The 13,136-nt window shown below is 41.8% G+C and overlaps 1 long non-coding RNA gene across 1 annotated transcript; it reads right to left on the minus strand.

The window, feature by feature from the left end:
* Positions 1-977: 977 nt before the first annotated feature.
* Positions 978-8,308, minus strand: LOC120395281. Its single transcript, XR_005592559.1, has 3 exons — positions 8,190-8,308; positions 1,792-1,960; positions 978-1,234 (listed from the first exon to the last, which is right to left on the minus strand). It is a non-coding gene; the product is annotated as an uncharacterized LOC120395281 (long non-coding RNA).
* Positions 8,309-13,136: the final 4,828 nt, after the last annotated feature.

Raw genomic sequence — 13,136 nt, forward strand, 5'->3', positions numbered from 1 at the left:
AACTGTATCTTCAGTGGGAAATGACTGCCGTGGAAGGAGTACTGCAGAAAGGGATCTTAGGATCATAGTGGACCATAAGCTAAATGTGAGTCAACAATGTAACACTGTTTCAAAAAAAGCAAACATCATTCTGGGGTGTATTAGCAGGAGTATTGTAAGCAAGACACAAGAAGTCATTCTTCCACTCTACTCTGCTGATTAGGCCTCAACTGGAGTATTGTGTCCAGTTCTGGGTACCACATTTCAGGAATGATGTGGACAAATTGGAGAGCTTCCAGAGAAGAGTGACAAAAATGATTAAAGGTCTAGAAAACATGACCTATGAGGGAAGATTGAAAACATTGGGTTTGTTTAGTCTGGAAAAGAGAAGACCGAGAGGGGACATGATAACAGTTTTCAAGTATGTAAAAGGTTGTTACAAGGTGGAGGGAGAAACATTGTTTTTCTTAAACTCTGAGGATAGGACAAGAAGCAATGGGCTTAAATTGCAGCACAGGAGGCTGAGGAAAACTTCCCAATGGTCAGATTGGTTAAGCACTGGAATAAATTGCCTAGGAAGGTTGTGGAATCTCCATCATTGGAGATTTTTAAGAGCAGGTTAGACAAACACCTGTCAGGGATGGTCTATATAATGCTTAGTCCTGCCATGAGTGCAGGGGACTGGACTAGATGACCTCTCAAGGTCCCTTCCAGTTCTATTGATTCTATGATTCTGTTCCAAGGCATTTGATATATGGGAAGAAAGAAATCATGTGTTGTGGTCAGAGGCTATGGATGTAAATCTGGCAAATTCCATAATGCACATTCTTTATGCATAATAGGGATAGACTTTACTACACAAATGTCTCATTCTCCTACCACTGGATATATGGTTCCACCATTCGAAAAAAAGAGTCTTCTGAGTTTAATGTAAACTTGCCAGCAGAAGATTAATACATGGATTTTTTATTTTTTTTAGAGATGAGATTTGCGCTGACAATGGGGACAGTGGTGATGCAAACTATCCTTTTACTTGGGACAACACAGTTCGTATTCACTCCATGTCCTTTCAAATTGTTTCTCTATTTCCCCCAAAAATGTTACTCCAGCATTTCCTCCCCTCTTAAAGTGGCTTCTGCAGAAATAGCTTAGATGCATAGTCAGAGTGATATGTTTTGGTGGCTGGGCAAGGCACCTTCCTGTTCATTTGTGTAGCACAGTCCTTTTTATAAATACCTCCAGGTTCCCTTCCTGTCTGTAGAGGAGAGAAAACAAATAGAGAAAAAAAAATGTATAAAGCCGTTAAAAAATATAGCAAACCATAGTGCATGTCTGTTGTTTAGCCTCTGTGCAAGAAGTGAAGCTGGCTGATTCTACAAGCTGCAAAATAGTCATTAAGCAAGAAATCAGTCTACTGTAAAATGTTTTAAATTCTCTTCTTCCAGTCACTCTAACCAGAGTAGAGGCCATGCATTTTGACCTTGGAAGATGTTTCCCTCATCTGCTGCTGCCCATGATTTCCTTTTGTTCCTACAGGTGACATGAGATGTATTAAGCAGGTTTGTGTATTCATACAGCATGGTTTGTTCTTTTCTAGTAGGTTTTCATTTGCTTTAGGGAAAACTCTGAAGCTGAGTGCATTTGTGTAGTATCATGGCCAAATAGTAATTAAAAACGGGTTGGAAGAACCCATCACCATTAACGTAATTCATTATGCCTTCTTTCTCCATTATTACTTTATGCAAAGATACTTGTGAAAGATGGGCTTAAGTAGCTTCAGGGGTTGGACTTTTCAGCAATCTATTTACTTACTGTACATCTGTGTTGGTTCCTTGTCCTCTCGGTAGTGCTTCAAAGCACAAAGCTGTGCCTGTACATAGTCAGAGGAGAGCTTTGCCCCTTCAAGAACACTTGGTAGCAGCTCTTCCCAGATGTAACGGCCCAATCTCAGTTCGGTTCAGAGTAAACAAAATCACTAGTCCTTAACAGAAAATAAAAATGTAACTATTCACCCAAGGATATGGAGGGGATAGAATGTCCCTTCAAGTTGACCCTACCCTTAAATTACAGAATATTGCAGCTTTTACTTGGCCATAATATGGCTGGAATCCTGGATCTCCAACAGCCTACCGAAGGTGTATCATCTCCAACCTTCAGAGAATATAAAAATGTGCTCAGTCATCTTCAGTCAGTTGTTGATGTGAACTTGTCATACATAAGTAACAACAAACCGCATGTGATTACAACCCTTTTGTCTGAAGCTAGTCAGTACAAAAGTAATTTCCTTCTATTTTCACATAAACATGAATTGACATTAGATTACCAAGTAGAGCTGAGTGAATAATTTATAATGAATAATTAGTCTAATTTTGCCTGCTTCCGTTAATGAGCAGATCATGGAATTCTCAGGTTTGGTGTCTGAAATGATTTATGAATGCCATCAAAATGTGTAATTCATTCTGAATAGCTGAACTTTGAAACTGATAATATGTTGGTGAGTTATATAAGTCACATGGCATTGTTTGTGTTTCTTGATTAGTTTATTTATACAGTCAGACAAAACAGTGTGAATTTTGATTGTTAGAACTGAAATGACTATATAATGTGAAATATATTTCTGGCAATCAGTTGCACATTTGAGCTTAAAATCTGCTTTTTGTGAATGTTCATGCTAATAAAGCTAAACACTCAAATAATTTGAAGAGTGAATATGAAAGGGTTGTGAACACTGTCATATTTGTTTTCAAATTCAATTTTGTTTTCAAATTCAAATGACTATTTGCCAATTTTTTTCTATTCTCTCAGGTCTTAAAACAATCCCTTTCCTAATCTTCATTTTCTTCTCTGTGCAATTCAAAGGGGTTCTGCCACTGATCACCTGTTCAAACATGTAGTTTACCCCACATCTATATCTGACCAATGCAAGGGGCAGAATCACCCTGACCTCCGCTCAGTTCCATCTCACCATCTGTGATCAGTAGTCAGAGATCATGTGAGCTTGTTACACTCTTCCCTTTTCCCTGTAGATTATCTTGTAACTAGTTAGTTAGGGTAGTCACAATAGTTAGTTAGTGGTACTTGTTTTTAGGATTTATTTTATACTCAGTCTTACTTTGTTCTCTTTGAGCTGTGGCTTGGTACTGGGGCATGCCAAAGTCCCTGGGCTTCAAGCACTCTTCTGGCTCTAATAAATCAATACCACTAAGTGATCCCCAATCCAGCTGCTTACCGTGTTTAGGAGAAGGGCACATTAGGAGAAGGCCCCATTTGTAGAGAGTTTAAATGCAAACAAAGAAGCTGAGAGGTTTGTCTTCCCCCCCCCACCCATTCACTGATGCAGCATATCCCCATTCATTACCCAGCCATTTGGCACACAGCGATTCAGACTTGACTCCTTCCTGAAGAAAACCACCAGACTTAGCAGCTTCCATGCCATGAGAGAAACCGGAGAGAAGACACCATTCTCTGTCCCAGATACCCCATAAGTACCAGAAAGTCTAGTACCTTGACTTCTTCTGGCCAGAAGGAGTCCTCCTTTTAGAGGGCTAAGTCACCATCAGACTCTCACAGAGGAAGATGGTACAGAGGGTAGAGCTATCACAGTGAGTCACTCCCTGGTACTGCATTCTAGCATTGTTGAATTGTTGACTCTGGCACCTCATGTGGTACCGTCAAGACTGATTACAGTTGTCTGGACTTGTGATAACATCAACTTCTCCTACATTGAAATGTGGCTTTGACTCCTGGTGACACCTGAAGCATATGCAGCCACTAAAGACCTGCTGTGTCTGTTGGTACCAGTCTCACCACTGATGCAAAAAGAGTCTGTTGGTCCCATGATTTTCATTGCATAGGCTGGGATCTGCCTCAGTAACCACACACACAGCACCATCAACCACTGACTCAGTATTGGTACCATTCTGTTCTGGTACTTCGGGGCCCCAGATCAGAGCACATAGTACCTTCTTCAAGAAAACCCCAGATGCTTCTGCTGGTACCATCTACTGTTTGCCGGTCCTGATCCTGCTAACCAACTTCTCCATCTATTACTGCATTTCCTTGGTATTCCAATGCTGATTCATCATACCTCCATGCTGCTCACTATGTACATCAAGTACCAGTACCATGACCCTTACAGCAGCAGATCCAGAGAGACTGCCTTGGGCTGGTCTCCAGTCCTGTACCATTTGAAATAGTGGCCCTTTTGGATCTGTGGGGAGATCATCTAGATTCCAGGGCTGCTTCTTTGTGGCACTGTGCTACAAGATCATCACTGAGGCACCGTTCTCCACCCAATAACCAATACTGATACTGGCACACAACAAAGATGGAGGCTATCCTTTCAGCTTCTTACCCTCCTGCTGTAGTGGTTCAACTGCCACCAGAGCAGCTGAAAGTGCTAGTGCCTCTGTTCCGCATCTCCGGATGAGGCTACAGTGTTGGAATCATCAGATCCAATCACAGATGACTACAAAACCTACCAGGAACAGATTAAGAGAGTTACTACTTCCCTAGGGATACAGATTGAACTGCTCAAAAATAATCTTCACAAACTAGTAGACATTTTGCATTCTGCAGGACCTGCTAGAATGGCTTGCTTCTTAATTAGGCTATTCTAGAGCTTGCAAAAATCCTTTTGCCAGACTCCTGTTTCTTTGACACCTACTGCCAAAAGAACAGAGAAGAGGTACTATGTACGTTTTCAGGGGCATGAATATTTTTATTTGCAGCACCCTCCCTTCAGGTTCTTTGGGGATGGCTCTGAATGAGAAGGCAGGGCAAGGGCACTTTAAATCTACCACTAAAGATAAAGACTCAAAGAAACTATATTTATTTGGGAGAAGGTGTATTTGTCCGCAGATTTACAATTTATGATTGGCCCGCTATTGTTATCCTGTCTGGGACTCATTGTCTAAATTTACAGACAAGAAGCCAGATAATGCAAAGGAAGAGTTCAGGGCTCATTTGAATGAAGGCCATCTGGTCACATGCTCATCTCTAAAGGTGACATTAGATGAGGCTGTTCATGGGATGGCAACAACGATCACACACATTGTGCTTCTTGGCTGCAGTCATCGAGTTTGACTTTTGAAGTCTCGCAAACAATCAAGTGTGACAGATATGAAAATTTCCTGAAATGTCCTCGAAAGACCTTATTGCATTAAGTTTATGTATTATTATGGGCTGAGATTGTACGTAACCTCTCTAGAGGGGATATGTGACGGATGTGAGACCTGGGAGTTGACAAGACTATATTGAAAATGTGCCAGACAAGCATGGACTTTTGGGACCGTAAGTATTAGGTGGATTTCCAGGGAAATCCCTAGGGAGAAGTTAATGCAAATTCCCCCAGCTCTGGTTATGCAAAAACCCAGCCTTTTGAAGCTACACCCTGAGGAGAGGATCATTGTCTCAAACAGAACTAGAGGATCAAAAGCCTGAGCTGTATAAAGAAATGGATTATCTGTGCAGACCTTTTTCTGATTCTGGATCTAAGACAGATATGAACTTGTAACCATGGAGAAAACCCAGCTGTGGGTTTTGAAGTACTAACACCAACCAAAGCCCTAGGATGGAGTTGCGGGTGACCTCTGCTAAGCTTTTTAGCATGCATCTAGGAATTCTGTTTTTTGTTTTGTTTTGCTCTGTCATGCTTTACCTTTAATAATAAAGGTGCTTGCTTAGAAGGAACTGTGTGGTAACTTATAATTGCAGACAATACTCTGGTCATAGCTCTCAGAGAGAAAGCAAAGTACAGGTGCTGGCCTTTCAGGCCATCTGGCTTGATGGGGATTTAACAGTGTAAGGCAGGGAGCTGTGCAGCCTTAAAATCCTTGAGAGGTGATGTCTGGAAGCCAGATGCCTAAAGTGGATGCCCTTGGTGGACCACAGAGGAGGATACAGGTACAGTTATCTTGAAACTATGACATTAAGGATTTGCCCTTGAAGGCCCTAGCTTATTTTCAGGAAAGAAAGACTAGGCTTTGCATTCTCTAAAGGATTCTAGAGTGTCCTTGAAATCCTTGGGCATTTATACCCCAGCCCTGAAAAGAAGGGTCCAGAAGACTTTCTATCCAGTGAGCTAGCCAGATTGGTCCAAGAGGTGACATAGGCCTCAGAGGAAGAGACCAACTCATCCAGCTCCAGCTTGTGATACTTCCAAGCATCCAGCTTTATCCAATCAGTCTTTCTGACTTGGCCAAGCGAACCACTCCTTATGATATCCCCACATTTTGGCAGTCGGTTGTCCCAGTTCCTAGGGGCTTGGACCTACATTATAACAGATAAGTGGGTTCTAAGCACAGTGGAACTGGGATATATTCTGAAATTTAACTCTATTTCCCCTTCCCACCCCTGTTCCTTTTTAGGGACCATTCTTGGAGACTTTACTGATTCAAAACATTCAGTCTCTATTACAGTTAGGAGCCATAGGAGAAATGCGTCCTCAACATCAGGGGAAGGGATACTATTCCAACTATTTTCTCTTTCCAAAGCTCACCAGAGGCTTCATGCTTAATGCAGGCCTGCATAACCTCAACAGCAGGTTCCTAAGGTTTGTCGTACCAGGTGTCCATTATCAGTTCAGTCCTCCCCTTTGGCCTGTCATCAGCTCTGAGTCTACACAAAATGAATGGTGGCAGCACACCTTAGGAACACGGCCAGCTCCAGACCCCAGCGTGCCAAGCGCGCGCTTGGGGAGGCGTGCCGTGGGAGGGCGGCAGGCGGCTCCGGTGGACCTCCCGCAGACGTGCCTGCGGACGGTCCGCTGGTCCCGCGACTCTGGTGGACCTCCCACAGATATACCTGCGGGAGGTCCACCGGAGCCGCGGGACCATCGGACCCTCTGCAGGACGTCCACTGGAGCCGCGGGACCGGCGACCGCCAGAGCGCCCCCCGCGGCATGCCGCCCTGCTTGGGGTGGCGCAATTCCTAGAGCCGCCCCTGCTTAGAAAGCCAGGGGTTCAGATCTGGACAACCATTTAGTCTAGGATCATTCCAGGCAGCAAGTGGAGGAAGGGATCAAGAAGAGTCAGTCCCTCTTCTGTTCTTTGGGCCTCTTAAGCCACAACAACAAGCACTGAGTATCAAATTTATAGGAATGTTTCTTGACTAAGCATCAACAAGGGCCTATTTGCCTCAGGCCAGGTTTCAAGAATTTTTCAACCAATGCAAATAATTCAAGGTATATCCCAGTACAACAGAAATGAATTGCCTAAAACTTCTAGGCCATATGGCAGCTTGTACACACATGGCTCAGCATTCCAGACTTCACCTCAGAATCTTACAGAGGTGGTTGAAGTTTGTTTACTGTCCCTCTTGTCATGGACATACTGACTCACATACCTCCAACTGGTCCTGTCTTTCCTAAACGGCGGATGGTTCCTGCCAATATATGCAGTGGCATTCCCTTTGCTTCAACTTTTCCAGCTATGTCTCAGGTGCTTCATCTCTCAATTGAGTAGTGCAGCTAGGGAATTTTGAGATTCTCCCTACACATTGATGCTAGTCCTGATTCTGGGCTCCCGCTCCTGGCTACCAACTCCTGTTCTAACTATAAGGCCTGACTCCTGCTCTGACCATGAGGCCTGACTCCTGCTCCAACTACTAGGCACGACCACCCACATCCCAATCATGTGACACAGCAGTGATTTTTTTATCTCAACAAGCAGGGAGGTGCCAGTTCAGACCCCCTTTGCCAAAAGGTGATCGACCTCTGGACTTTCTTCATCAAGAATTAAATCTCTCTTAAAGCATCTCATCTCCCTGGATCTCAAACTGTCTGGCTGACCATCTCAGCAGATCATTCAGCAGACATGATGAATGGTCTCCCAGACTTGACATAGTAAAGTCCATTTTCAAGATTTGAGCCAGAATGAACTTCTTAGCTGGCTGACAGAACAGGAAGTGTCGTCAGTTCTGTTCAAGGATAGGATCTGGAATTGATGCCTTTCTATACTACTATAGAAGGGGAAACTTCTCTACACTTTTCCTCCCATACTCATGTGGATACTGAAAGTGCTGGGCAACCTCAGACAAGTTCATGCTGTTCTAATTTTGATAGTACCAGACTGGCCTCATCAACACTGCCTCTCACACCCTTTGAACCTCACCATTCAAGATCCTGTAACCCTTGCTCAGATCCCAGACTTAATTTTGCAGGATCATGGCCAGACTCTGCATCCTAACTCTCCCAGCTTACACCTGACTACCTGTATGCTCAGTTGTCAAATACTCAGGAAGCTACATGTTCTGCTGCAGTTCAGAATGTTCTTTTGAATAGCAGAAAGTCCTCCACCAAGTACATTTGCTTGAAGAAATGGAAGAGGTTTTCGGTGTAATATCAACAGAAGGATAGCTTCCCTTCATGAGCTTCCATTCAGTCTATCTTGGACTTCTGCTTCACCTAAAAGAAAGGTGTTTCAGTCAGTCAATTCTCTGAGGGTTCATTTAGCTGCCCTCTCAGTGTTCCACCCTCCTACATTTGGGAGATCATATGACTATTCGGTTCCTAAAAGTTTGGACAGACTTTCTCTATCTATTAGAGATCTAATTCCATCCTGGGATCTGAACGTGGTTCTTTCAGTGTTATAGGGCCCTCCTTTTGAACCTATGGCTAGGTGCTTCTTGTCTCATATCTTGTTGAAGGTAGCACTCTTTGTAGCTATTGATAGCTGGTGCTTAGTAGCTTTGATGGTTGATGCTTCTTATATGGTCTTTGACAGAGACAAAATTGGTTTGCAACCACACCCCAAATTTCATTTCTTTGGATCTTCATATGGATCAGACTATATACTTCCCTACCTTCTTTCCAAAATCCCAGTCTCACAGAGATGAGCAAAAACATCATACTTTAGACATCTGCAAGGCACTGGTGTTTTACCTCAACAGGACTAAAGAATTTAGTCCTCAGCGATTGATATCCTTTGCTGATAGGATGAAGGGAATCTCAGAGGAATCTTCACAGATCTTCACTACATTAATTTGTGTTATGGCATTACTGATTACAAAAGTTGTCCAGCTCTGGTGCACTGGTGAACAGACACCTAAAGTGGGATGGGCATGTGCAAGACATCTTGAAGGGCAACATTTACTGAACAGGTATGTAAAGATTTTTTTTCTCATGTTAAAGAGTTCTTGAAACATTTTTCTTTGAAATGTTCTTTTGCCCCAGTGCTTTGGAGAACGGACTCAAAATTTGGTAGGTGGGTGGCCTTTGTGTCAGGGATGTGACTTTTTGCCATCGTGAAAATCTGCCCAACTTTGGCCAAGTTGTCAGCCTTTGAGAAATCAGTTTGTGCATGCTCAGCATAAACTGCTTCGATTTCAGCATCTTGAATTTTGGAAGTCTGTCTCTCCTGTCCTCTCAATGATCCCCTGCTAATGTCCAGGCAGCATGGAGGAGTTGATTTGAATGCAGAGTGGATAAAAGCTGGAACTAGGGGCGAGGAAAAGGAGTAGATTGTAACAAGGAGTCTGGCAAGACTGGGGCTGAAGTGTGAGAAACAAAACTTTGGGAGTGTGAGGCAAACAAACCCAGATCCGCAAAAGGTTTAGTCACCTGACTCCAACTGATGGGAGCTAAGTGCCTAAATACCTTCAAGGACCTGGGCCCTAGTGCTTTGCTAGATAGTGCTTAGGACCTTTAAAGCAAATATTTATAAGAGGCAGTACTGCACCATACATAGCCAAAAGCCTGCAAACTAAATTATTCATTAATTTATACACCTGTTGTCCATGTGGTATCTTGAAGGCGTCCTAGGACTTCGGATATTACAATACACATTCTTCTAAATGAACCTCCTCATGGAGACTAAAGACTGAAAAGAAACTACTCTGCATTTTAATTGTTTTGCTATCTCTGTAGAGTTTCTAAACCCACAGCTGGCCCCAGGTAGCTAATGCTTTCTGATTACCTTGAATAGTGCATTATTCCAAATAGTGTTGCCAGAATCAGAAATTGCTGAGTTTGATGAACAAATGAATTCTGCATGCAATTTATATTCAATTCCTAGAAACATCTTTTATTTCCTTCCAGGAGAGAAGAAAAGGCTGAATTTTTATCAGCACACTGTTGAGATGAACAGTAAATCTGTGCTATAATGGATTTGTTATTAAGGTTCCAGTCAATAAAAGTTCTACTTGAGTGAGAGATGCTGGACTAAGTCCTAAATGAACAAACCATATCAATAATTTTGCCCAGGTTACAATATTCAGATTCTGAAACCCTCACCCATGCACAATTAGAGTAATTTGTATCAGTGGCTTTTGTTCAGCATTATCTAATGGATATAACTATCACCACAGTAATAGGCTAAGGGGGGAAAAAAAGGAAACTTAGAGACAGATTCTAGGTCAGATATGGCCACCAGCTGCAGCTGCTTTGAACTACTCCAATTTACCTCTCCACCTGGGAATTCCCTTTGCCTACAGGAAAAGAGTATTCCCAGTAGATGTAGAACACACTATGCCAACTTCCTCCAGATGCTCAGCATAAGAGCACTGGTAGGTTCTCTGGCTATGCCCTCTTTGCCTGTGCACCCTGACAATCTTTAGCTGCTAGAATCACACCCAGACTCTTCTAATTTATACTGTGGGCTGCTGTCTATCTGACCCCAGAAATCAGGAGCTGCAAAGGTGGTATATAGCCTTTTTTGAATCCTTCCCAGTCCCCTGATGTGCAAATTGCAGTTCAGATGAGATACACAATTGGGGCTTATTTAAATAGGTATTGGCTAGCAGCAAGACAGATGAACTCTAGTAAAGATTTAAAAAAGCTCTGCCATTCTCTTATTTTCAAACCATTTTTCCTTCATTAATTTTTATGTGGAAAAGATTTTTTTCCCACAAGATACTGCCATTTTCCCTAGCAAACTTATTTTTTTCATATTATAAAACAGACTAAAAAGCCATTATTCAATGTGGAACAAACTTCAGATTTTTACACGCTTTTCTCAGGCTAAAATTTTGATCTAAAAACTGCATGCATTATTCACTTGCAAATATTTCCTTTCTGTTTTGTGGAGAGAGAGAAGAAGAAACAGACAAACAAAATCAAAACACTTTTACTAAAAAGCATAGGGCCAAATCTTCAGCTAAAGTAAATTCTTGTAGACTAATTGAGATCAATGTTGCTATATCGATTTACATAAACTGAGGATCTGGCCCTATAATATTTCACGTATTCATCAGGCTTATTATTTTGCCTCTTTCCTCCTTAGTGCATGATATAATTTCTTTGCCGTTTTAACATCTCTAGAAGCCAGGTTTGGTCCAGTTCTTACCTTCAGACTTGGTTTATCATCATGACCTTATTTCATAATGTGGTTTCATAATCTAATCTCATGAAATTAGTTGAGGCTGCACTTTCATCTAACCAAATTTATAAAATGATGTTAGAGCTCTAGTCTGCTGCCCTTATATGGTTATGTGTATGATTTTGTCTCATGTTAACAGAAGTTTTGCATGTATAAGGGTTGCAGCATTGAGACATGAGTAAAAAAGGCAGTTTGTGATGAAATCCCCTGAACTAGAATAGCATTTCACTGGATTGCATTTAGTTGAGCCAAGGGAAGCAGTTTTGGGGTATTTATGGAAACAGAACACTTTTTACAGAGTCCTTCATGATCAAGAAAAATGTTAAAAATGTGGCATTTCTGTCTGAGGCATATAGGGGATACTGCAAGTTGGCTCTGGGAACTACGGCTTTGTCCATGCATATAAATTGCTATCTAAATCCCTAATTAAGGGGTAAAATGGGATATGGCTGCTTGACTTCCAATTTCTGTTGTGTTAGTAAAATTTTAAATATAAAGCAAAATGATAGCAAGCCCCTCTTGGAAGTAATTCTGTAACATTTAACGCATGCCATTCGAGTGGCTGATAAAGCTATATAAGACTGTCAGTTTGTGCGTTTTGCTGAATCCAGTGGGCCTGATTCTGATTTCACACCATTGTAAATCAGGAGCCACTCCATAAAAGACACTGATGTTACACCAGTGTAACACCAGTGTCAGTGAAGAACGAACCTGTGTTTCACATGCAATTGCTACCAAGCCTTGTACTTGAAAGCAGTTCAGAGAATAAGTAACCTAAGACCCACTGTGAATTTTCAGATCCTATTACGCTTCTGAGAAAAGTTTAGGTGTTAGCTTTGAAGGTTTTCCTTGGGGAAATGTTTTTGAAGCCAATCAGTCAGGTGCCAGGAAAATTTCAAAGCTAAACAAATGGCAAATGGATAAAGCTTGCTAATTAGGGCCAATTGTTTTTGCTAACCAAAACTTTGTAGATGGTAACTTTTATTATTTGTGACATTCACTGCTTTGATTGCTCTTTGCTCCTCAACAGATGGAGGTTTTAAAAAAAATATAATAGTGGTGAACTGAAATAGTTTTAAAATAAACACTACATCCTGTATAAGATCATTAATCAGCAACAGAACGTGCGTCGGCTAAAACTAAATAAATACAGCTAAATTGTTTAAAATTTCCTTCTTTTACCTGCCAGGTCCAGAGTTAAGGACTCTCTTTCTGCCAGAGAGGTGCCAAAAACTAGAAGGCCTCAACGTTAGCATATTTCTAGTGAAGTCACTTTATACCCGCTAAGAATCTGATCTCCAATCCATACTTCTTTGAATTTTGGGTTTGAGATTCAGGTCCCTAGTTCAAAAGCCAGCCCAGTGGGTTTGATCTGAGTTCAGGTCCCAATACTTCATATAGCTGAAGTCTCACAAGCACAATACATTCTCGCACTCTTGTAGCCCAAGATGGTGGAATTTCATAAGAATTAAGCACAGGCCAAACCTTAGTTCTGATTAGGCCTCTAACCCAAATCTCATTTTAACCCTAATCTGGATCCATATCCAAACCCTTCTCCTACTTTCATCACTAATATCTCCTGCTGACTTTGCAAACCTAAAGCAGTCCAAGGTGTGCAGATCCCTGCTGTTTTAGGTGTTCAGTGTATTACAGAGAAACATAGGAACTGAACTCTATTTTGGCAGGTAAAAAGTCTTTTTATCTCAGGTCAGGAAATACTTAGGGCAGTGCAAGGAGGGATAGCTTGCAACAGAACTTGTAAAGCTTTTAATGTGACAACTGAGTGCTTTGTGTGGCCTTGTGTAATTGGTGTAAGTGTATTTCAATGTTACTTGATCCCAT

Source organism: Mauremys reevesii, linkage group 1 (assembly GCF_016161935.1).
Source record: "Mauremys reevesii isolate NIE-2019 linkage group 1, ASM1616193v1, whole genome shotgun sequence".
NCBI classification, from domain to species: domain Eukaryota; kingdom Metazoa; phylum Chordata; order Testudines; family Geoemydidae; genus Mauremys; species Mauremys reevesii.